Source organism: Ischnura elegans, chromosome 2 (assembly GCF_921293095.1).
Source record: "Ischnura elegans chromosome 2, ioIscEleg1.1, whole genome shotgun sequence".
Classification (NCBI taxonomy): Eukaryota; Metazoa; Arthropoda; class Insecta; order Odonata; family Coenagrionidae; genus Ischnura; species Ischnura elegans.
The window spans coordinates 135,463,636-135,486,977 of record NC_060247.1 but is presented as its reverse complement, the minus strand read 5'-3'; the positions used below and the strand labels follow the sequence as shown (position 1 = coordinate 135,486,977).

Below are 23,342 nucleotides of genomic sequence, written 5' to 3'. Positions count from 1 at the left end.
AATGATGGGAAAGGCCCGTGCGACGTCATTCTGGTTCCGGCTGCCGCCGTGTGAGGCCACCTTGGTACAGGGCTATTAGCGCCGCTACGGTGCAGGCTGCTGGCAGGTAGCAGAGCACCCAGCTATCAGGTAGCGCTTGGCTTAAATATGGATTATTAATGCCCTATCAAACGAATGAAACTTTCCGACCTTTGGCAATTTTAATAGGTGATTATTAAGAGATGTTTCCCTGAGCTCTGTGACTCATACATGCATTGGTAATATCAGACGATGTAAAACTCCTGACTACTCTTATAGCATCTGTGTCTTGTGTCGTCACGTGGAGTGGCATCGCATGGACGTCAATCTGGCCTTTTTTAAATGGGGTTAAAATTGACCATTAACTTTTATCTAACGTGGGCTTTCTAAAACCAAATAACTTCTATATTATGAATACGCTAATGGTGGGTAACGAATCGCAATAAATGCCTTTCGTTTTCTTTGATGAAGGAAATTACCCCAATTAAAACAATGTAAAAAGAGCTGCAACCTTGGCAACATGTAAGGAAGTATCTAAAAAGTCTACTCTACCCCGTTAGGTGTGCATCGGATCATTTCGGGGTAGAATGGTACGTTGGTTCAGTACAAACGTGCAGAAATAAAAAAGGCACGTGCTGTGTTGATTGCACAATTTACCGGATTGGAGGTTTTGAGTGTTCTTGATAAGAGATGGGAAGAGGAACAGGCGAAGCCAAGGTTTCTCGCTGGAGATGGATGAATATTCATGTGGTTCCTGAGGCGAGAGGGGAGTGGAGGGGGCAAATCGCCCGGGGCGGCCCCCAGAATTCGGTAGCGGGGGCGACGACTCATCTCACTGGAAACAATGGAGGAATGAGTGCGCATGACCTTATGGCCTCTCATCGTTCCCTCTCCCACCAAGTGCAAATTCCGAAAACTCGATTTTAGAGCGTTTAAGGCGGTATAATACTGACTGCGCAACCCATAACATACAAATTTTGCGAATTATTAGATTATCCTAGACTCATTCAGAAACGCGCCGTAAGTGGCCGTTTGGAGAAACCTCCACTTTGACATCCGTGTCATAAAGCCTCGTGACACGGACGGAGCTACAAATTTGAGCGGCCTCTTTTTCTCACGATCTCTGCGAGAGAAGGAGACGTGGGAGGGGAAAAGAGAAGTATGAATTCTAATCCTGATTGGGGACGAGTGAGTTGAAGGGACTACTTTTATCTCGATAGAGGATTTAGCTCTTTCTTTTGATGTTGATTTAGACCTTTAGCTCGAACTATTGAGATGATGTATTCTCGGATACACGTTTCAAAGACTAACTCAGGGCGATGAAGCCGGTTTGGATTTCTCGTGCATATACGAGGTGTAAAGGCCGTTTTACACGGTACACGGAATTGCGCAATTTAACGTACGTGCGTAGGCGCAATCAAAATTGCGTCGTGTAAAGCGGTGAATTGCTAGAACACATGCGAGAATGCGTGGATGCGAGACGGCAAAATAGCCCCTGTTCTAATTTCGATCATGCATTCGCGCAATTCCACGCCATTTTAGAAATTAAATGCAGCTCTAACCTGCGCAATTCCGTACCCCGTGTAAAATGGCCTTAACGAAGTGAATTTTTATTATAGTATTCTATCGATTAAGGTAGGTTACCATGGAATGCTATAGAAGTGATCTGGGAGCCTTCCCTTTCCTTCCAGCACTGCCTTCTTCAATTTCTCTGTAAGGCCTACTCCCTTTCGATGTATTCAACGGTGTTCGGCGAGATGTTGTGGAACATAATGATACAATGGTAAATGAAGAGCAAACTTAGTGCATGTCCACAGTAATTTTTTTTTTTATTTATTTTTTTTTTAATTTGGTACGACGCGTTTTCAGCGACCTTACTTCGCTATCATCAGGTACAAAATGCCCAGGCATTTTGTACCTGATGATAGCGAAGTAAGGTCGCTGAAAACGCGTCGTACCAAATAAAAAAAAAATTACTGTGGACATGCACTAAGTTTGCTCTTCATTTACCATTCTACTCCCTTTCAATCAATCTAAAAATCCTATTATTTTCCTTCCCCTCCTTCGTTTCCGTAACATTCTACTCTATAACACCATCTTCAACATCCCCTCCCCGCTAAGTACTCCTTCCATCCATACCTACTGTTTCCTCCGTATCTCATCTAAAAGCTGCCTCTCCTCGCCAACCATATCCAGTACTTCGTCGTTCCTTTCCCTCTCCGTCCATTTCACCCTCTCCATTTTTCTCCATACCCACATCTCGAATGCCTCCAATCTTCTCTCGTCTTCTTTCCTCAGTGTCCACGTTTCCGCACCGTAGAGAGCTACACTACAGACCATACTCTTCACTAACCTTTTCTTTGAACTCTTACATAACGTTCCTCTCAGAAGCTCCTTCCTATTCATGAACGCCTCCTTTGCTAGTGCAATTCGCTTCCTGATGTTCTTGCTACTGTGTCCGTTTTCCTCTAATGAGCAGGCCAAATAGTCAAATTGCTCTACCTGCTCTAGTTTTCCCCCACCTACTTTTATCTTGAGTCCCACATTCCTCGCTCGCGATGCTTTACAAAGCCGCATAACCTCAGTTTTCCTGTGATTAATCCTCATCCCAAACTCCTCACACCGCGCATATCATTGAAAAACGTTTTGCCAAAATAGACGTCATCCATCAAGATCAAAAGCAAAATTATGGTATACAGAATTTAGGTAATTCAATCCTTATATTTTTAAGTAAACGCCGACAAGTTGTCACAACAGAAAAATAACATAATACAAGGTTCTTCAAACCTTAAGAACTACGGTAAAAATTAAACTCATGCTCATGATCGGACTACCTTATTTGCACATGAATTCCTTAATAGAAATAAAATCAGGTTAGTTACATGATAATGGCGGAAAGGGAAAAGGCTGCTGTTGGCTGTAATATCTGGAAAAAGTGACAACAAAAAATAATAGGATTTAATTGTCTGAATTCTTAGTAACCTATTAGAAATTATCAACCTTCAATTACATCGTCCTTGATGATAAACTTTTCAAAATATGCATAAATTATGGCCTTAATTATTGAAAACAATAATAAATAAATATTGGATGCCGGCCTAGGTGGCGGCAGGCAAAAGTCCTCGCCTGCCAAATAAGAGGTCGCGGGTTCGAGTCCCTTCTGGTTAGGTTTCCGCTATATGGTTGTTCATGAACGTGTATTTGTTAAACGTTGTTGCTAAGTTCCGATGTAAAGGCGAACACGAGCTGTTTTCGGTGGCATGAAAATAAATAAATAAATAAATTACGCTACTGATATTTGCTTCGAAATAAAACTCTTAATATACCGGTTGAGAGGGTGTGCGTCACTTTGAGGGCTAGTTGTTGTGTGTGGTGTCGTCGCACCTGCCGGAAAGAAGCAGGAAGATGCGAGGGGCCGAAACTCAGCCTGCGGCGGCGCCGAGTGTCTTTGCATGCAGCAGCCGCCGCCCCTGCCCCATGCGGAACAGGAGTCGGCCGTTGACCTCCCTCTCACTCCATCAAGGAGCATGTTTTCGCGGGCAGCACAACGGGGACACGCCAAGGGGGAACGGGGTTCACACACCCTGCAACACGGTCGTCGTGTGTAGAAACTAACAACCGGTCGACAGAAAAAATAATCCTATTTATATAAAATTAGGTTTAAAGTATAATATTAGTTTTAGAGCCATAGGTTGTTCATAAAAAAAATAACGTGTTCCGGACTCCATCTCTATTTCATCTGAAGATCTAGAACAGCAAACTGCAGCACATGAGGTGTTACAATTGAGCTGAGCTGTTTCTTAGCCAAATCGATGTCCTTTGGAGTTTAATTCAGTCGGGTAAATTGCCGGCCGATCACAATTTTCCGTAAGGCAAAGAGCCAGCGAAACACCGGTAGCATAATCGTCGTAGTTGCATTTCAAATTGTTTATGAATAATGAATTAATATTATACCAAAAGACTAAAATTATCCTATGACAAATAAACACACGAATCTTATCATTAAGTTTCATATTATACAAAATAATATGCAAACGAAAACTAATATTGTAAAAAAAGGGATTTAGGCCCTAAATTTCCATGAAAATTCAAGAGACAATTTGGTTAATTTTCAATTCCAATTTGTATCCACGTGATTTATCATAAGGAGGTGTCATCAACCACTATTCTTTGTTAGAACTAACATGAAACGGTTTCACAGCACATGAAAAAAATGTGTTCGACAGAGCGCACTCCAAAGTTTTCGATAATTTTCCCGTTAATTCAAAATCGACCACGCCCTTCACGATAAATTTTTCGCTAATTTGACCAAATCACGAGCTAATTTTTTGGTATGACCTCCGTCATTGACGTAAGTAAAATTCAATGCCAAGTACGCATAATTCACAGTTATTTTTTCTGCAAAGCGGACTTAGGGATGAGGAAGGCAACAGTTAGGGATAAAAAATGAGCCCAATTGAAATGTTCAACATTCACATGATAACCTGTTAGCCAACTTTCTAGGGTGTTTGGCAGGGGGTTATAGTCGCATCAATAGGAGTTTGCACTTATACACACAACGATCAACGACTACTCACCAAAAAAATAGCTTGTAAACATTGGCATTAGAGAGGCGAGGCATGTTGGTTGCACGGGACTCCCACTGTTATCATCTTAAAAATAAAAATAAGGCCCATTTGTGTATTAAAATAGCAAAACTATAAATTATGCACTTCAGGAAAAGGTAGCGTAATATCTGTGGGGTGTTCATAAGAAGAAGAAGACGCAATAGTACTTCGTATCATACGGATGGATTAGGAGTCGTCGGCAGTTTTAGGACGAGAATTCACCCTACCCTACAATGTACGATTTTTAACTGCTCAGGAACTTCCTCAAAATGAGGCAAGATTGGAGCAATACTACTTTTTTCCGAGATTGGTTATAATTTTTTAATTACCAGCTTCGCAATTTCTTCCTCTAAACGTAGGTGACGTTTTTTATTTACTTATTTATTTATTTATTATCAAATTCCTCGTAAACATCACATGACGGCCTTTTACAACGAGGATTTCCAATATTAACAAAGTACAACACAAACATCCATGCCCTGGATAGGGATCACCTACCCAGGCGGGATTCGAACCCACGACCTACGGTTTGGCAGGAGAGGACTTAAACCCACCGCCACCGAGGCCGGCCGAATCTACCTCCTCTCCTACTCTTAATATATTTCTAACAAGCGTATACTACCTAGGCCGGCAATTTAACCTGAGCCTCGAATTCCTTGCTCACGAAAGGGTGTCAACTTATTATTCAATGGTTTTAAGATAGATAGACCTACGTAGAGGATCTTAGTCATCACTCCGCTTCCTTTCGTGTTCCCATTGCAACTTTTTCTTCTGTGTGGCATGAGAACAATTGTTCTAGATTTTGTCCATGAACGTTTGATTTTATTTCCACCCCTTTCCGTTGAAATTCTGAAAGGGGGATGAGGAGATTCGGTTGAAATGGAAAAGTGTTGATAAATCATAAATCTGATTTGTCACAAAAAAAAACTTTTTATTTCGCCACTGCAGAATAAAAAAACTTAAGCGTTTACGGCTGGCAGTCTTTCCGAGGGCCATCTAAAAAAATGAAAATTGGATAGAGGTGTGTCATATCCTTCAAGAGCCACGAATGATATCGAGAAGGGCTCAAAGAAACCGGAGAGGAATTTAAAGAGAAATAGATGGGAAATAAAATCACTACAATGCGGGAAGATGAATTATATGTAAATGGAGTATTAAAGGGAGTTACCGAATAAATATTAAAATATCTATGATTCCTCACAAATTTTTAAAATTTTTGCTGAAAAGATAATTAGCTGGCGTAAGAGAACACTGTGACGTGCGAGAAAAAAGAAACGATCTGGAGGAAAGTAATATTCATTGATGCATTTCGAAGGAAGGTGATGGATACCTTTGGAACTCCAATCCCAAAAGCAGTAGTTCCTGATTGAAGCTATAAATTAAATCGAATCAAAACTACTTGTAATACAATGGAAGTTCGAACAAATTAAAATAAAATGGAATCACTTTGCCCCAACTATGTTAACGCTTACGACGCGTTTCGGCTCTTAAAATTAGGGTCATCACCTGGTACTAGGCTTTACATGACATGAGAATATCATATTTGTGCATTTGAGAAAGGGGAGGGGGAGGATTTGACAAGTTTGAGGAAGGGGAGTAAAGAAGGATGTGAAAGGGAAGAAATACGTAGGTGTGAAAAGATTAGCTGATAGGAGAATTGAGTGGAGAGCTGCGTCAAACCAATCCTAGGATTGTTGACCAGTGATGATGATGATGATGATGAGGAAGGGGCGGGGAACAGGCTGTACGGTACCCCCCACTGTTCCCCAACGCTCCCTAAAAACTTATCAAATCCTCTCTCATCTCTTCCTCAATTGTATAAATGTGATGTTCTCATTTGATGAGAAGTCTCGTAGCAGTAGATGTTTCTGTGAGCCGAAAAGCGTTGTAGGCATTAAAATAATTGCGGAAATGTACAATTACATTTCATTTTGATATGAAGTCATGAATCAGGACTGCTAAGGAATCTAAAATTACTCATCGGTGAAAAGGAAGATTTTCATTATGTCTTAATTAGCTTAAAAATAATTTGCGATGAGAATTAATCGAAAGGAAAACCTCGACTAATGTGTGCGGCTCAATTAATTCAATTTGGTGTTTTTAATGCACTGAGCTAAAGGAATTGACTTCTCTTGCAAGTGGAGCATTCGTACTCTGGATCTTAACTCTCACGCAATCAATTTTGATATACAATCCATTGCTGGATGGACTTAGGGATTACCCTCAGTTTCTCAACTGCAGTTTCTTTATTTCTCAGTGATGCACTGCGTAATCATTATCCACATTTCCTTGCAAGAAATAACAGTCTCGATTGCATAGTTGGAATTGCAAAGGAAACCTCAGGGCAAATTAAATAAGAGCAATTGTGCAGGATGGAGAAAGAATTCAAAAGTGTTAGAATGCGAAGGGAATTCCCCTAATACTAAATTTTTGGAAACAATTTAAAGAATTCCTCATTGTACTCATGAGTATTGCCACACACATAAATGCACAGCAGGATTATTGAGAGAAGAGCTAAAGATCTAACAGTAGGAGTTTTCTTCAGAAAATTGCTTAGAAAAAATATAAATGCCATCAAAGGAATATTATTTTATTGTTAAGTAATGTATAGAGGGAATCCAATATGAGAGTATATTTTTTTCGTGTAAATCAACTTATAAATAAATTTCAGATAGATAACTATGAAGAAAAACGCCGAATTGGATTTAAATATTGCTGAATTCATGTTTCACACCGCAAAAACGAGTAAACTACATTTTTTAATTGCCCAACAACTGGGTATTCTAAAATTTTATACGGCATGGCCGAGAAAACCTCGGGTAAAAACAAAAAAATCGACAAATGTTAATTCGATTTTTACATTTATTTTAAAACTGTAATATTTTTTCGAAATTCGAAAAGAAGCTTGTGGACGGAAACTAGAAAAATAGTCTAAAATCCAAATATTGATATCTCAACTTTCAGAATTAGCTCTAACTAAAATAATTACAACTATTCGAGGTATGAAAACAAGAGCACAATTTATAAGGCTAATATTGGAATTAGCGGTCACAAAAACTTGGGAATAACTAGATACCAAGGGATTACTAACATCAATCCTTCGCACTCTCTCATGCCCTGTATCTTATGTTAGTAACTAGCGTACGTAACGTGGTAGCATAGTGGGTACAGCGGTTGGCTGCTGATAGAGAGGGTCCCATATTCGAATCCAGGGTGCAGCCTTCGGACACCCCAATACAAAAAATCCTTCAAGCGCGAGATGACCCAGGGAAAATGGTCCCCCTACCCTGAATGTGTTAAGTTCACACGCCTGTAGTCCGGGCGAGCTCTATCCTCACCTAAACCAATCAACCTTATGGTTCAGTGGCGTAACTAGGAATATGCTTTAGTTGGCCTGGGGGAGGGATGAGATGGCCTGGGGCGGGAAATTTTTTGAAAAATGACGTGCCTAAATTTACATAACATAATAATATTTTACATAATTTTGGCATTAAAAATTTTAATTTATGCTGATGCAGTTCTTACATTTCAAAACTAGGCAATATTTTTAAATAGCTTTTTTATTTCTCTGATGATTTGGGGGGGATCTATCCCCCCCAAAGTTACGCCACTGTTATGGTTGATTCATTGAGTGAGGGCGTACGTACCAAATACATACTCTTTTTTGCAGATCCATTCTTTCCATCTACTTGTCCCTCTGCGATTGTCTAGTCATCACGCCATCATGTCTCAAATATATATATATATTTATAAAAGAGGATGTCTCTTTGTCCGTTCGCTATGCGATTCCATACGAATGCACGGATTGCGACCCAAGTTAGTCTATAGGAGTATCCCATGCTCCGGAACCTCCAGGACTTTCTGTTGAATCCTTTGCTTCGTTTTCTCATCGTAGAACCCTGCAAGTGCGCTCAGCGCCACCTAGCACCCATTCCCTACTCTTTTGCTTACTCTTCCACCCTCCGATAAGATCCCCATTCACTCTACCATGTTTGTACATCATTGTGCGCACTGTGTGCTAGGTGAAGGCCAATTTGTTGAATTCAAGTTCCAATACTGCCTTTTATCATAACTTCACCGATCACAGGTGAATAACCCTGGTGTCCTTTTAACCGTGCATTCCGACAAATCCTGTTTCGTCTTAAGTTCTTTCATATTTTCCGAGGACGTTTTTTATTGCATATTTAGAGAGGTCAATATGAATTCCAAGATCTTAGCTGCCATTTGTCTGGGTATTATTCTTCCTAGCAACGCCGGGTGGCCGCCTAGTGACCGATTAAGCTGTTCCTTCTTGTTGTCAAGGTTTTCATGAGGCTTTTCTCTTCTCTCCTACTCTTCTTAGGACTTCTTCATTATAACTCGGTCCATCCATTTGATGCTCGTCATTCTCCTGTAGCACCACTTTTCGAAGGCACTACACTTGATATCCCCTCGGCCATCATCCATGACTCACTTCCGTCGATAAGCACACTCCAAATGCAAGTTCTGAATTTAAATGATAGTAGATAAAATATCGCGATATTGACTACTTCAATCACAACTTTATTGTACAAATGTAAAGTACGAGTGACCACGTGATATCTATCTTAAACTCAAAATGACCAGATCGTTACTCTAATGTAATTGTAAGCAGTCCCAGTAAGCATTACGGCACCGAGAACATCAAACTATTTGAAATGCGGCCATGATGAAATTGTTTTTATTGCGACCCGCAGGGGGCGGTCAGCCACCCCTGTATAACGCACTGTGTTGTTACAGCGGAAGGGGTTGAGATGCCAGAAGTCGGTGGTCCCCCCCTTCAAAATGCCACGAGCGAGAATGGTCCGCGGGGCAGAAGTCAATTGGTTTCATTTTCTTTTTCAATTCTCCTTCCTCCTTCCCGAGACGGATGCAGCTGCTGCCCTCTGCCCCCCTTTCCCTCCTTGCGCGCTGTCGCCGTCTTCTGTTTTAAATTGGCCGAAAAACGCAGCACGGAGTCCGAGGACCCACTGACAAAAGTCCACTCTCACAATTCTTTTTTTATTTTCTACGGTATGGGGATGAACTGCGAGGAAGTGAGTGGGGAGAAGCCGGAGAGACAGGCAAATGGGCGCGCGCGGAGTCTAAGCGCCGTTCCATGAGTCAGCGCCGACGGATTCATATTCACCATGTACTTACTCACACTCAACATATTCTGAGAAAATGTGAATCGAAACATGTAAAAACATATTTAAATATTAATACTTGTCCAATATTTCAATATGGTTCCTTTTTTCTAACTATTGTATTTTTAATTACAATTTTTTTCAATTTTTCTCCCATCCATAGGCGGATCCAGGGGGGGGGGGCAGCAGCACGGGGGCACGTGCCCCCCCCCAGACCCTCAAAAATATGCATGATTTTTAATACGGTCCCATTATCATTGCGTTCGTTTTGTATTACGAGGTATCCTTGTGCCCCACCCAGAACAAAATCCTGGATACGGCCTTGCTTGTGCCCCTCCCAGAAAAAAAACCTGGATCCGCCCCTGCTCCCATCTCAACAAGTGTTATTAACTGTATCATCCAGACGTAAAGATGTATTCAAAGCATGGAAAAAAATAAAAATTTTTCTACCTAAAATACTGCAAACAGTTAACTACCGCTAATCATGCAGCTAAACGCTAGCCATGCAAATAAAGTTTCAAAAACCTGCGAGAAAAATCATCGCGCTTACGAGCAATTCATTGACGGATCACTGGACTGAGGCCGATTTCACATAGGTACACGTGTTGCATGGTTGAATAGCAATAAAAAGACGGGATGAAAATAAGCGAAAGGGATTTCAGCATTTTTTTTCATTTCATATGAATAAATATAAATAACCTAGCAATAATTATTTATTATATAATTTATTAATGCATATATATGTAATGCATTAATAAATAACAAATAAAATAAATTTTCTGCCAACTAGCAATGACTCTGGAGACCTTCCTTCATGCGTTCACGCTGCCGCATCCAGTTACATACTTTGTTGGAAAACTCATATTACTGAAAAGAAAAAAAAATAAAAAATAAATAAAAAATAAATAAAAAATAATAATGAAAAACTAAATAAAAATTAAATGATAATAATAATAACAAAAAAGACGAAAAATACAAAACAGAAATAATAACAAATAATAAAAAAATAATTCAATAAAATAAATGGATACAATACAAAATATATAATTATAATAAAAATATATATATATGTTTCCTAAGTTTCTGCTCACACAAACAAAACACTACCCCCACAACATTTACAATTGCGCACAAAATTATTTATATGTTATCTGGCTGGTTGGGGAGGACAAGGTTCTCCGGGACAGCTGTATTGCGCCTGCGGCGAGTTAAATAGTGAAGTTTCATATTGACGGCTGATTCTCCTGATACTAGAACGTCAAGATCTCTCAGGCCAATAGCACGGAAAAAAATCATTGAGGAAATACAACCGTTGGGCGGAAAGGAAATAAACCGCAAAACATAGAAGGTTTTCCAAAATATTTCACAAAGCAATCAGATTATTTTTATCATGGAATTCATCGAATAATTTCCTCTCATTATATCTACACAAATAATTTATGTTCACGTAAAAATAAATCACGGAAGAAAATCACCAAAAGGATGATATTAAAACTATCATCATATTCTTTTAAAAACGTAATGCATTCACAGACCGCATGCTGAACCATAACTCAACAGGCAAATTTAATAAAGTGCATGAGAATCAAAAGAATTAATATGATTAAATAAGAAATTCACCATGATTTTGATTTCCTCATCTCGTAAACATCTGCTGGTATATAACAGCAGACTTTTGCATGTGGTTTTTTCTCAATTACCCTAATTCCAGTGTATTCTCTAAAATTTGTTAATAATATATGCATAGCTGATATAGTTTACTTAACAGTATGAGTACAAGAAAAACCTGCAGAACTCTTAAAATGCACGTGAGAAAGTGTTTCAGGAATAGGAAATGAAAAATCAGTCGGAAGAAAACTAGAGTACGTGTATGCGGAAAAGAGAAAAAGTCGGTAGGTTGTTCTCCCTTCAGAGATACTGGAACAAGCTGTGATTTTAGCGTCAAATAGCCAAAGCTGTGATGCATCCGTGGTAAAAAGGTCTCCACTCGTTCAATAAACGATCATAAAACAAAGGAATGCGAAAAGCACCCAACTGCATTTCTGAGAGTAGTGGCTCTCAACGTAGCATAGACTCAGAGCACTTAAAATCCGACCATCGATGCTATACGGCAACTGTATACACGGTCGCGAAGACGAAAGTTTCCGTTTTTCCGCGTGATCCGCTCAACGAGATATTAGGTAGGTCATTATGAACAACAAGAAAACTATATTCGTCCCCTTCCCCACCGCGGAAGATGGGTTTAACGAAGATAGTACCTATACACTCATCAGTCATGGATTCCCCAGTTGGCCAATCAGAAAAAAATCGGCAGGCTATTGTTCGCGATGCAAGAAGGACATTGTGAGGCGGGAATTGCGAGATTAGTTCTAGTGTTGGGTCGTTCGCGATCCGATTCATTCTAAGTGATTTAATCACTCAGTGGATCAAAGGACTCTTTGAGTCACTAAGCAAAAAGATGTATCATCTTAATACCTTGAATTCCGGTTTCATTAAATCTTACAAACCACCGGTTAAACCCAGATGTCAAAATCGTGGGTTTACTGAATGATAACATTTTTTCAGTGTAGAAAATGCTGAACCATGGTTTCAAAAGAAATTGAGTGATTTGCAAGTTATGAAACCACAGTGGGTGTAGAATACTTTCTAAATTATGCAGTCTTTGTGATTCTGTAATCAATTGAACAATCTCCTGATATGACTCCGTTTGTAGGAGGGTATTTAAAAAAAGTACTGTATAAAACTGTTAGAGTTCCAAATAAAGATTTTATTTGACTTTAGTGGTGCCCTAATCAAAGACCCGCTTCGGTAATAATAACAGCATTAAATCTGTCAGTGCCGAGATATGGTCAATGAATTATATTATACCCAGTGTAAAACCTACATTGTGGTATTCTGATACCATGTTTCTTTTCCGTCAAAATGGATTCTGGGCTCTTATTAATTTAGTTTAACGAAGAGCATCAATTTAGCCAGCCTTATATTTCTGAAAACACTCTACTCAGTTTAAGAAAAGAATAATTTTCTGCGGACAAGATAATTTTTTAAATACGTCAAAAGAATTTGCTCCAGTTTGTTTCTTTATCTCTACTAATCTCACATTCGATTTTTTAGGAATGGATACCCGCAGTTAATTCAATTCAAGATGATGTAAGAGGAATGGGAGGAATTTGGAAGCGCATCGTAAATTAGCTGAAAAAGAAGTCGCAATGCAAAAACTTTGGGGAATAACGAACATTTCCATTCGAGCGATTACGTGCTAAAATGAATATTATCTAGTCAAAGCTTACGGAAAAACCATATTTTACATCGGAATATATTTAATTGTGATGTTTGGTGCGGAAATGGTGACTGATTCTATTTTAAAACCCATCAAAAAATACTGTCTGACATAGTAGGAAATGAGATAATCTGAAACGCTGAAGCGCCATTGGGCAATGAAAATTTCCACCCGAGAATCACAGAAAGAGACAAAGCATCAGCTCTCTCGCTTAGTTTAACTAATATGGAATTACTGTTAACGCTACAGTGCCCGGGCTTTTTTACCCTACCTAGAGTTTCATAAGTAGTTTTTACTAAGTACTAATATATTTTTATGTATTGAAAATTCTCTCTATTTTAACGTGTAACCGACCTAATAGACCTAATACCATTAACTTTTAAAACTAGAATTAAGAATTTAGAATTAAAATTTTTTTATTGTTACCGCCCGCAATTTATTAATGTCTTGACTTCACGTCTTTCAAAGCTCTCGCTTCATCGCCGGGTCTAGTGAGGAATTAACTGCTTTTGGGTGCTAGTGACTTCCAGTGGGCAGCGAGGACGTGAATCAAAGTGATGGGAGGATCACTCACTCAGTGATTCAATCTGAAGGTTGGTTTGGATATGTGAGGGTATATCTCATCCCAGACTAGTCCAAAGGCGAGGGAAATTTACAAATTAAGGGTAAGGTGAATTCAGGTTCCTTTCCCTGGGCCACTTTTCACTTCGAGGGTTTTGTTTTGGGCGTGTCCGATGCCTTTAGGGATGGGAAGAGGTACTAGCATGGAAAATATCTGTTTGTTGTGAGGTAACGGATGGTGGGAAAGGAGTTGGGTGGTGTTTTGGCTAGAACAGGGTAATTGGCAGGACAGAATTTAGGAGCAGTGAAATAAATAGCAGTGAAATTCGTTCATTCTTTGCTTCTCCTGGGTCCTTCCAATGTGTTCAGTGTTGTGGAGAGTATGGCTTGAGGATTAAGCACAAGAAAGGTTATGCGGTTTTGTAAAGCATTTTGTGCTAGGCAGCTGAGACTCAAGATAAAAGTAGGTGGGGAAAAACTTAAGCAGGAAGAGAAATTCAACTATTTGGTCAGCTAAATAGAGGAAAATGGATACATCAGTAATGACATCAGAAAGAGAATTGCGTTAACAAAGGAGAGGTTCAGAACAGGAAGGAGCTTATGAGAAGATCATTACGTAAGAGCTTAAAGAAAAGACTGGTGAAGAGTCTGATGTGGAGTGTAGCGCTTTATGGAGAGGAAATGTGGACTTTTATGTGGGAGGCGTTCGGAATGTGGGGGTCTGAAGGAGAATGGAGAAGGCAAAGCGGAAGGGAAGAACGAGAAAAGACGAAGTGTTCGACATTGTGGGTGAAGAGAGGCAGCTTCTAGTTGAGATACGGAGGTGACAGAAGGTATAGGTATATAGGGGGGGGGATATTGAAAACTATGTTGTAGGGTAGAATGTTGGGTCAACGAGGGAGAGGAAGAAATCGTATGGATTTTTTAGACAGAATGAAAGGGAGTAAGCAATATTGTGAATTTAAAAGAGGGAAGTACATGAAGGGAGGGGGCAATGCCAAAACAATTCTTAAATAGTCCATGGAAACCTGTCTTAAGCGGTATAATACTTTGATAATAATGATAATACTATCGCCTGTCATCCTTAGCTCTCCAAATGGAACACTAATAACTTGAAACCACTAAGGTTTGATTCCTCCATAAAATGTTTTAGTGTTTAACTAACTGTAAGTGAGATTTGGGGTTACCGTTGGTCGCTCGCTTTCAATGATTACTAATACTAATTTTGAAATTTCTACCGGTTTCGTCAATGTAAAATTCGCAACATGAATTACACTTTATGTGAAACCCCTGTAGTCAAGATATTAATAAATTTTGAAGAATCCAAAATCAATTACATTTAGTTTATTCGGAATGCTGCTCCACCATATCTCGCTAAATACAGTTGATTTTGTTAATACAACCACATTGTTTTGTCTTGTTCCGTGTATGACTTAAGCATTGTTTCTACAGTGTTATGGAAAGCTTTTATTCTCTGCAGAAATAAATATTGTTAATACTTTCACTCTACCAGCGCGGCCATAAGGATTTTCAACTAAGAACCATAAAAATACTCAACAATCCATGTTATATTTTCTGAATTACTCAAATGAATAACTTTTTTGTTTTTATAGCATTTAAAAACGCGTACTTGTATCAAATCCTTACAATTAGGCTTTCGATGCTACGCAATTGAACAATTCCCAACACGAAGAATCTTCAGCGATCAATAGGACTACATTGTCTCAGATATTTTTTAGTTCAAAATTTCAAGTAACTGAAATTGTTCAAATAAGCAAAAAATCGACTTTTTTGTGCCCAAGCCCAAGTACAAGTACCCAAAAAATTATATAAATTGACGTAAGAATTTTGACGATTAGAAAAAATCTTAACCCTGAGATAGGAAGACAAATCAAACGCAAGTCAATAAGTCTAGTTTAGCTATTCTATCACGATGCAGTTGCCAACAAATTTCATGCTCCAATTCTCTATGCGTTGCCAAGTAGCTATCAGCCCTATATAATTACGAGGGCATCGACAGATACGAGCTATCATTGAGATTAGAAAAACAGAATGTCTGATCGCTAATACCTATAACCTGTAACAAACAACAAAAACATCAAAGAAAAAAATAGGTAAGTTCCATATTACCGCCGATATTATTACCCTGTTTGGTGTTAAAACCGTATAGTTTTATGTTGTAAAAGGTTTCGTACTCGGTATCCTGTAGACTGTTTGATCTAAAATTCCGAAAAAAATCACAACTAGAAGCTGAACCATTTTTAGTTGCTGGATCATATTTTCAATACCTTTTGCTGACATTGGCTTCATTCCTTTCAGGTTATTTATTAGTACTTTTACATAATGAGTTCCCGAGATTTACCTGCTGCGAGACCACTGGCAAAGATAGTCAACTGGTGATTTTCCAGACGTCATATTCCTCATTGAATGCAATAATGTCGCCACATACTTCAATATTTTCCTTAAAAAATATCCTTGTAAACGACAATATAACAGTTTTTAGTCCTTAGTGGTAAAGCAAACTTAAACAACATACCTTTGAAGGTAAACAAAATTCAGTCATGCAAAACATGTTTTAAAAGCGTTTGTTTATGAAACAAGTTTTAGATATGGCGTTTTAAAACGTCCATCTTAAGAAAAACGGTCTTCCCCATCACCACCATTTCGTTAGGTTGGGCGGCTCTTTTAAATCTGCTAAAATAATGTTTGTTGAGTTGGATGAAATAAAAAATTTCATTGAAGTCGGATCATTATTATATACATTTTAAACTCCCTTAAATCTCCACGGTAAACTCAATAGCTTTGAATCAGAAAAACGTAATGGCAAACTCCGCAAAATTGGAGCTAAATTTTTTGCGACCGTCATCAATTTCCGTTCCTTTTCAAATCTTAATGATAATATTTAAAAGTTAAAAAAATATTTTGCAAGATATGCTGCATTTGCAAGATACAATCATCCGATTACATAATACATTTACTATGATCAGAATCTTCTCCCCTGAACGTGTACATATTGAACTGCTGGCGACACAGAGCATCTTTCCTTCAACATATTTGCTGAGCCGTTAAATTAAAACTTGCTTTGGAGGGCCATTTAAACGATTAATCCCATTGACCACAAAATCCGTTAAACTTGGTAGACAATCTAATTTCTCACAAATACGAGGTATGAGCTCTTGGCAACTGTCCTTAATTTTTTGTCTCTTCCATTGTTGCGCTGCGTTTTTCGACTTTGAAGATAGTTTTTGTCGCTCCGTTGGGAGGTGAACGGCACCTTCCTCACTGAGCTAGCAACGGGGACAAGGCCCTCCCTAGACTCACAATGGCACAATGTGGAAGGGGAGGTCGTTGCCCGTCTTACCTTCCACCGACAATATTCTACACCGCTTCACTAGTTAACGCGAAATTTTCCTGTTCAAAATGGAAAGGGTGAACCTAAGGTTCAGGATTCCTTGAACCGGTTCACGGTTCCGAAAAAGCCCTTTTTGACTTCGGTACACCGATTCAGGATTAATAAATCACTCCTCCACCCCGGATTCTTTTCAGAGGAAATTGCATGAATATTTAAATCTGCAAATAGCACTTTTGCTTTGAGCAATAAGAATCCTCGAGTTGATTAATTTGATTTGTTTGGATCTTTGTGTCTTATCACACTTATCTATGTTATAATTATTTCATGGTCATTGTATTTTTGAGCAGAATGTAAACTGTCCTTAGTTTTTTTGCTCAAATGGCTTTCCCAGAGTATAAAATGATCTTTCGTTCAGCAAACTAAAGCCGTGTCCCAACTCGTTAGCCATTAGGCATCATGTATTTAGCCAGCCAGATTCTGGGCAGCCAACCACAAGGGAGCATGAATTGGGACATCCTTACGGAGGTGCTGCCATCTACTGGGCACTAGGCCAATGCAAAACAAGAGATAATCGGAATGATTTGAACAAATGATGAACAAAACCCACCCTAAATTGTTAAAATGTGATTTTGAGTATTAGATGTCGGAGAAGAGTATTTAATCATAATTTTAGTATCTTAGACAACCTTTTTGTAATAGTAAATTAGGGGTATACTTTCAAATTCGTATTTTTAGTTCCGTATGGTTTTGTTAAAGAGGTTTTAGCTAAGTTTGTGGCGAAATGTTAACGTATATCCCTTTTAATTGGTTTGTAATATTTAAATCGTCTCTCAACCAAGTACTTTTTTGAATTCCTTATATTTTAGCAATTAAATTTTTAGTTTTGTATTATTAGAACAGGTCTATTTAGTCTATTCAAACGGTTACCGTCTGATTTGGGATTTATTTTCAAAATTTATTTAAAGTATGGTTTACGTACATAAATCAGGTTTCGGTATCATCTTTTAATCACCATACATTTTAATTTTTGTTACTTATTCCGATTCCAATTTCGGGACTTTGTCCAATAACATATAATAATAATTGTTTATTCTTACGGGTGTTAACCTAATGTGCAAAAAGTGTTAAATAAGAATTTAGACATAGTGTTACATAATTAAGAATATATCTATATAACATGAAGCCCCTTAACGACCACTCATTCATTCATTCACGTATACAAATGTTTGGGGTGAACGAGACGAGATACGGCAAAAAGTCTAATGAAGACCCCCTCTAAAATTGTCTGAAACCCCAGGAAAAATTATGAAAACACTAAATTTACAATTATTTATCCGTCTATTCATATAAAATTGAGTGTATGGGGATTAGTTCAAAAAATGGCCACCAAATTCCAATGGCGGCGCGGCAGTCATACAAACGAACAATCATAGCAACAGATTTGTTTATGCAAACAAGAGGAGCTAAATTGGGAAAGAAGATAAGGGAAATGAAACGAAAAACTGATAAATATAAGGTAGGAAATTAAGAAAGTAATAATTGAAGTGTCTATTTCTTTGCGTCTTCTTTCCGCAAGAACAAACATCTGTTTAAATCAAAGCGCATTCAAATCAAAAGCGGAGAAATGTAAGGTAAGAAATTAGCTGTTGTTTTTGATATATTGCCTCGAGAGTGTGGTGGTTATTAATTTCAAAGTTAACAAGTGCTCTAAATGCCATATTAGAAATATGATTCGTGCTGTTGACTATAGTTCGTATCTTGTTGGCGATACACGATTGTAGTAGAAAGACTTTTAAACAAGTCTTACATAATATAGGTTGGTAAAAATGATTTTATTATCGTGTTTTGTGATGGTGATAACTTTTTATTTTTGTTTACGTTCTTTTTTCCGTTAATTTCCTTTTTAATGTATAATGTTATCCGTGAGCTGCAGGAGTGAATAGGCAGTGAATAATACAATATGGAATATAAGTGCAAATAAAGGTATTTCTTATTCAATTATTTGTCTTGCGTTAATCACGTTTCCTTGAGTGACTAAGTTATTCAACTGTGAAAATTATCGAAATCTTGACATTCACAATGTCTTGTACACCAAAGGCTGTGATCCGTTACTCACTCCGTTCTCACCAGAGTTATTGCGCATTGCGTTTTGGATATTAAAGCTGAGATATTTGTGTATCCCGATTCATTTAAAAACTTTAAATAGAGGCATTTCTGAAGTGAAATCATTCACGATCACGATAAATAATATTTCGATAAAATTCGTTATACTAGCCCCAATTCATGCTAAGGCGCATTTGTTTCTAGATTTTGATATTCAGTCCCAACGTAATTCGCTTACGAAGGGGAACAGCTGTTACATCTTATTCGTATATCAAGAATTTGGTTGTTTTGTGGAAAATAATTAATAAACGTGTTTTTCATTGTAATTCGTAAAGTCGTTATGTTATGATATTACGTATGCATTGGGTGTTACAGTGGAACGTGGTCTCAACGTTTTTTGTATTTGAATTGAATAAGTTAGAGAAACTCGTAGAAATTTATTTTACTTTTTTAGCCCCTCAGAAAAACGTTTCTCTTTATAAATATTTACATTCACATTGTAGCCTACGTACCATGCGCTCGTTTTACGTGAAAGTGGAAATATTGCTTATACCTAAGTTAGCCAGCTTAAAAGTAAACGATCCTTAAGTAACAAGTAGCAAACAAAAAGTGTAAGACCTCCCACAGTGAGCATAACAGGCCGAAGGCCTTTTTCGGGGGGGCCTAGGGGGGGCAGAGCCCCCCCAGCGAGCTAAGCGAGTTAGAAGCATATAAACATCAATAAGCATTATTTAACACGTTAGAAAAGTAAACGGTAGCAAAAGATAACATGTGATCGGTATAAAAAGTTACAAAATAACATATACATACACAAGAAGCATATAAACATTAATTAGCATTAAAATTAACGCCGCTTTCTCTTTAACTAATTTCTCCGTAATTCTTACACTTCCATTACAGCAATTTCATTGTTATAAACAAAATAAAAATTAATAATTATTCGAACAAGTCTCAAAATATCAACACTACTTGCAAACAAGTACTATCCCTTGTTGACAGCCATGATGCCCTTTCTCCTGAAGACGCTTTGCACGCTTTGAATCATGGGAAAAGTGGGGCGAAGGATGCACTCCTCGATGCCTAAATCTGACGGCCGCGTTAGCTGCCTAAATTCCCTCCCTTATGCTGGCTAACGAGTTGGGACATCCTTCCAAGATGGCGTCATGGCTAAATCCTGGAATTGGCATAGCCAAATGGCCAATTGGGACACGGCTTAAACCGTGCGTTTACCCTGGGGCCGCCTTTACTCCCTTTACTATTCGAAACAAAACACTGGCAAGTGCCGTTCCCAAACTTGGTCGAGGAGGCGCGGAGGGGTATTTTCCGACTGGCGAGACAAAAAATTTACGGTCGGAAAGGAAGCTTGATTTTGTCAACGGTTTGAGTCGGTCATTGAACGAAGAACTGCCCGGCGAACCGGTGTCGGATATGTGTCGACAACTTGTGATGCCAAATGGGTAAAATGACGAAAATTTGATGGCGAGAAATCATATCTAATAAATCGCTAAATGAAGCAGTGAGGGGGTATAGCTCAGTGGTAGAGCATTCGACTGCAGATCGAGAGGTCCCCGGTTCAAACCCGGGTGCCCCCTATTTTTTTTGTGCCTCCCGGGAATTCAGTTCAGCTAGTTATCTAGCATTTCATCCCTACAATATCGCCTCAACATATTTTTCCGAATAGAAATTTAACGTGTCGTCTCAAAGGGTCCAACTAAGGATCATTTGAAAACTAAAATGTTTTCACGTTGCACTCGGGGTAAGTCGTTTTCCCACGTCAGGGGGAAGCGTTAGTGCAATAATGGGTGAGGCGAAAAAAAAATTATTAACCGTGCAAATTAAGTGAGAAAGTGCAAAAACGAGGTCTAAGATACGAGCTTACTACTTTTTTTCTCGTTAGTCGTTGAATACATCAGTCCTCCAGTAAACGTTAGTCCTCTGGCATAAATGGGACTCTTTGAGGTGGAGGCTTAACTTCAGTGCGATACAACTGTATTATTACTTGTATGAATAAAATTAAAAACTGCTGGGTGTTATTATCTAAGGCAAGATCATTATCAAGATATCTTTTTCGCGGAATGATTTTATAACAATAACTAGAATCGCAACCACTGCTTGACCACGAAATTAGTTCTTCTTAATATTTTAAAGTTTTTTTCGAAAGTTCTATTAAATATTTTTAACGGGGTCAAAGACATTCATGGAGAACTTTCTAGCCGCAGCAAGGAGGTAGAGGATGATTATTACGAAATGTTCTTAAATACAGAAAGGAACAAACCCTTCGTGAAAATTATTTGGCTTGATGAGGATTCAAGCCCGAAGTTCCTGTAATCCATTTATTTATAATCCATAAATTCTAAATTAATTCCTTTTCATTTTATTATAAGTGTTTGTTGTACGAGTCCTATTAAAAAATGCATTTTTTACTTATCAAAACATGTAAAACCTCGAGTTCAACGTGCATAATATTATTGCAATACATATTTAATATGCGTTCAATAAGCTTTTTGAATGACTTTCTACTACAGTGGACAAGGCATAGTTTGTAGTGCAACAAGAAAAGGAAACGGTATAGCCAGTATCTAGGGCCATGTTTCTTTGGAGCCATAATGGCCATTGGCATTTGGCCATTTTGGAAAAATTAACCCGGTGGGAATCCCGAGAAGAGTTTACCCACATTATTCGCCGGGAAAGCAACAAATCATATTTCACTATTATATGTGGTTAGCGATGTCTGTGGAATGCGACTGAGCGTGCGCACACATCGCTCCACGTTATTCTTTTGTCCATCGTCACTGAAAGGCACGTATATATCTATGCATGAAATGTGTGAAATAATAAAAAGGAGATGACTCAGCCTGTTTTGAAATTTTCTCGCCACAGCACCGCTTTCACCGCTTGGCTTATTGGAACTTCCTTTTTCACAATCGAAATGAGTTTTAGGGCGATTGTAATACCGCGAACAACGCTCGGAAAAATCAATTCAACCGCTCACCAAATCGACCCTGAGAGTTTTTCATCGCACGAAGGCTTACTATTACGCAGTATGAATCATGATGTGCCAATCTTACCTCGTTACGTTGTTTTCAATGCCCCTCTGTCGTATCTTGCGGGGATTGTTTCCACTCCATTGCACACAGGAATCTAACGGCCCTAAATTAAAAGAAAAATATTCGTCAATTAAAATACTTTAAGTAGATATTGAAAAATTATCAATACGCAATTAATAGAACCATCAACATGAAACATCCACACGAGAGAAATATATGGAGTTTCTAGAGAACAATATGTCGCCTCAATTATGTACTTAACTATTAAAAGATATTCCGACACTTCAATAATACACATTATATTATGACCATGTGGAAAAGTGAATAAATGGCGGATTAAACAAGAGAGAGGAATTTAGGAAGCCACCCAGGATTACAGGAATGTTTTTTTTTCTTTATACTGAACTTCCAAACTCGAAAAAAAGGGTTTCCCATGCATTTGGCTTAGTGGCAGTTCCAGGATTCATGTATTGCCAAAACACTGTAGAGATCTGCAACACGGACTATTGGGACCACTGATTAGAAATAATAGAAGCTTCAAGAACTGGTGCTGGAAGCAAATATACATCTTCGTAATACCCTGCGAGCCACCTGAAAGGTTTTAGGCAGTGGGTGAGCATACACCAATATGCAGTATGCAATACGCTACGTCTTCGTACTCAATGATAAAAAGGCCATAACACATGCAGATGCCAGCAGGTGGCGTGAGCTCCCACCGATGATGCATTGCTATAAGCAAGTTGACACCAACAATGCAAAATTTATAAAATTAGTAAGTGGATAAATATCCATGCAGCTGCATAAAACTAGTTAGCTGCCTAAAAAGGAAAACAGGGACCAATAAACCCCAGCCAGAAAAGGGAAGAAAAAGAAGAAAAAATACACGCATTTGGTCAACGTAGCCAGTGCATCGATTAATTAAAATTGATGCAAATCAGATACTGTCCCTGAAAGTCCTTGAGAAGAATGACACCTTAAATCTCTATTCTATAGTCTATTTTTTTATCTTCCTATCGTGAATAACCTCATGGAGCTTAACATAGGGATAAATAATGGGATGAGGAATACCAATCTTTGGTATGCAACAGCATGAATTGATGAGTGTTGATGCGGATACGAGCTGAAGAAATAGGAACTTGATCTGCATACCGCCTAGCCTTCCGCCTAATTAGGTGTGAAGAGAGTGGTGTTAGGACACCAGCATCTACAAAAAAATTATCGGTGCGCATT

At 38.4% G+C, this 23,342-nt stretch overlaps 1 non-coding gene across 1 annotated transcript; it reads left to right on the top strand.

Moving 5' to 3' along the window:
- Nucleotides 1-20,585: 20,585 nt before the first annotated feature.
- Nucleotides 20,586-20,657, top strand: Trnac-gca. The gene has a single exon. It is a non-coding gene; the product is annotated as a tRNA-Cys (tRNA).
- Nucleotides 20,658-23,342: the final 2,685 nt, after the last annotated feature.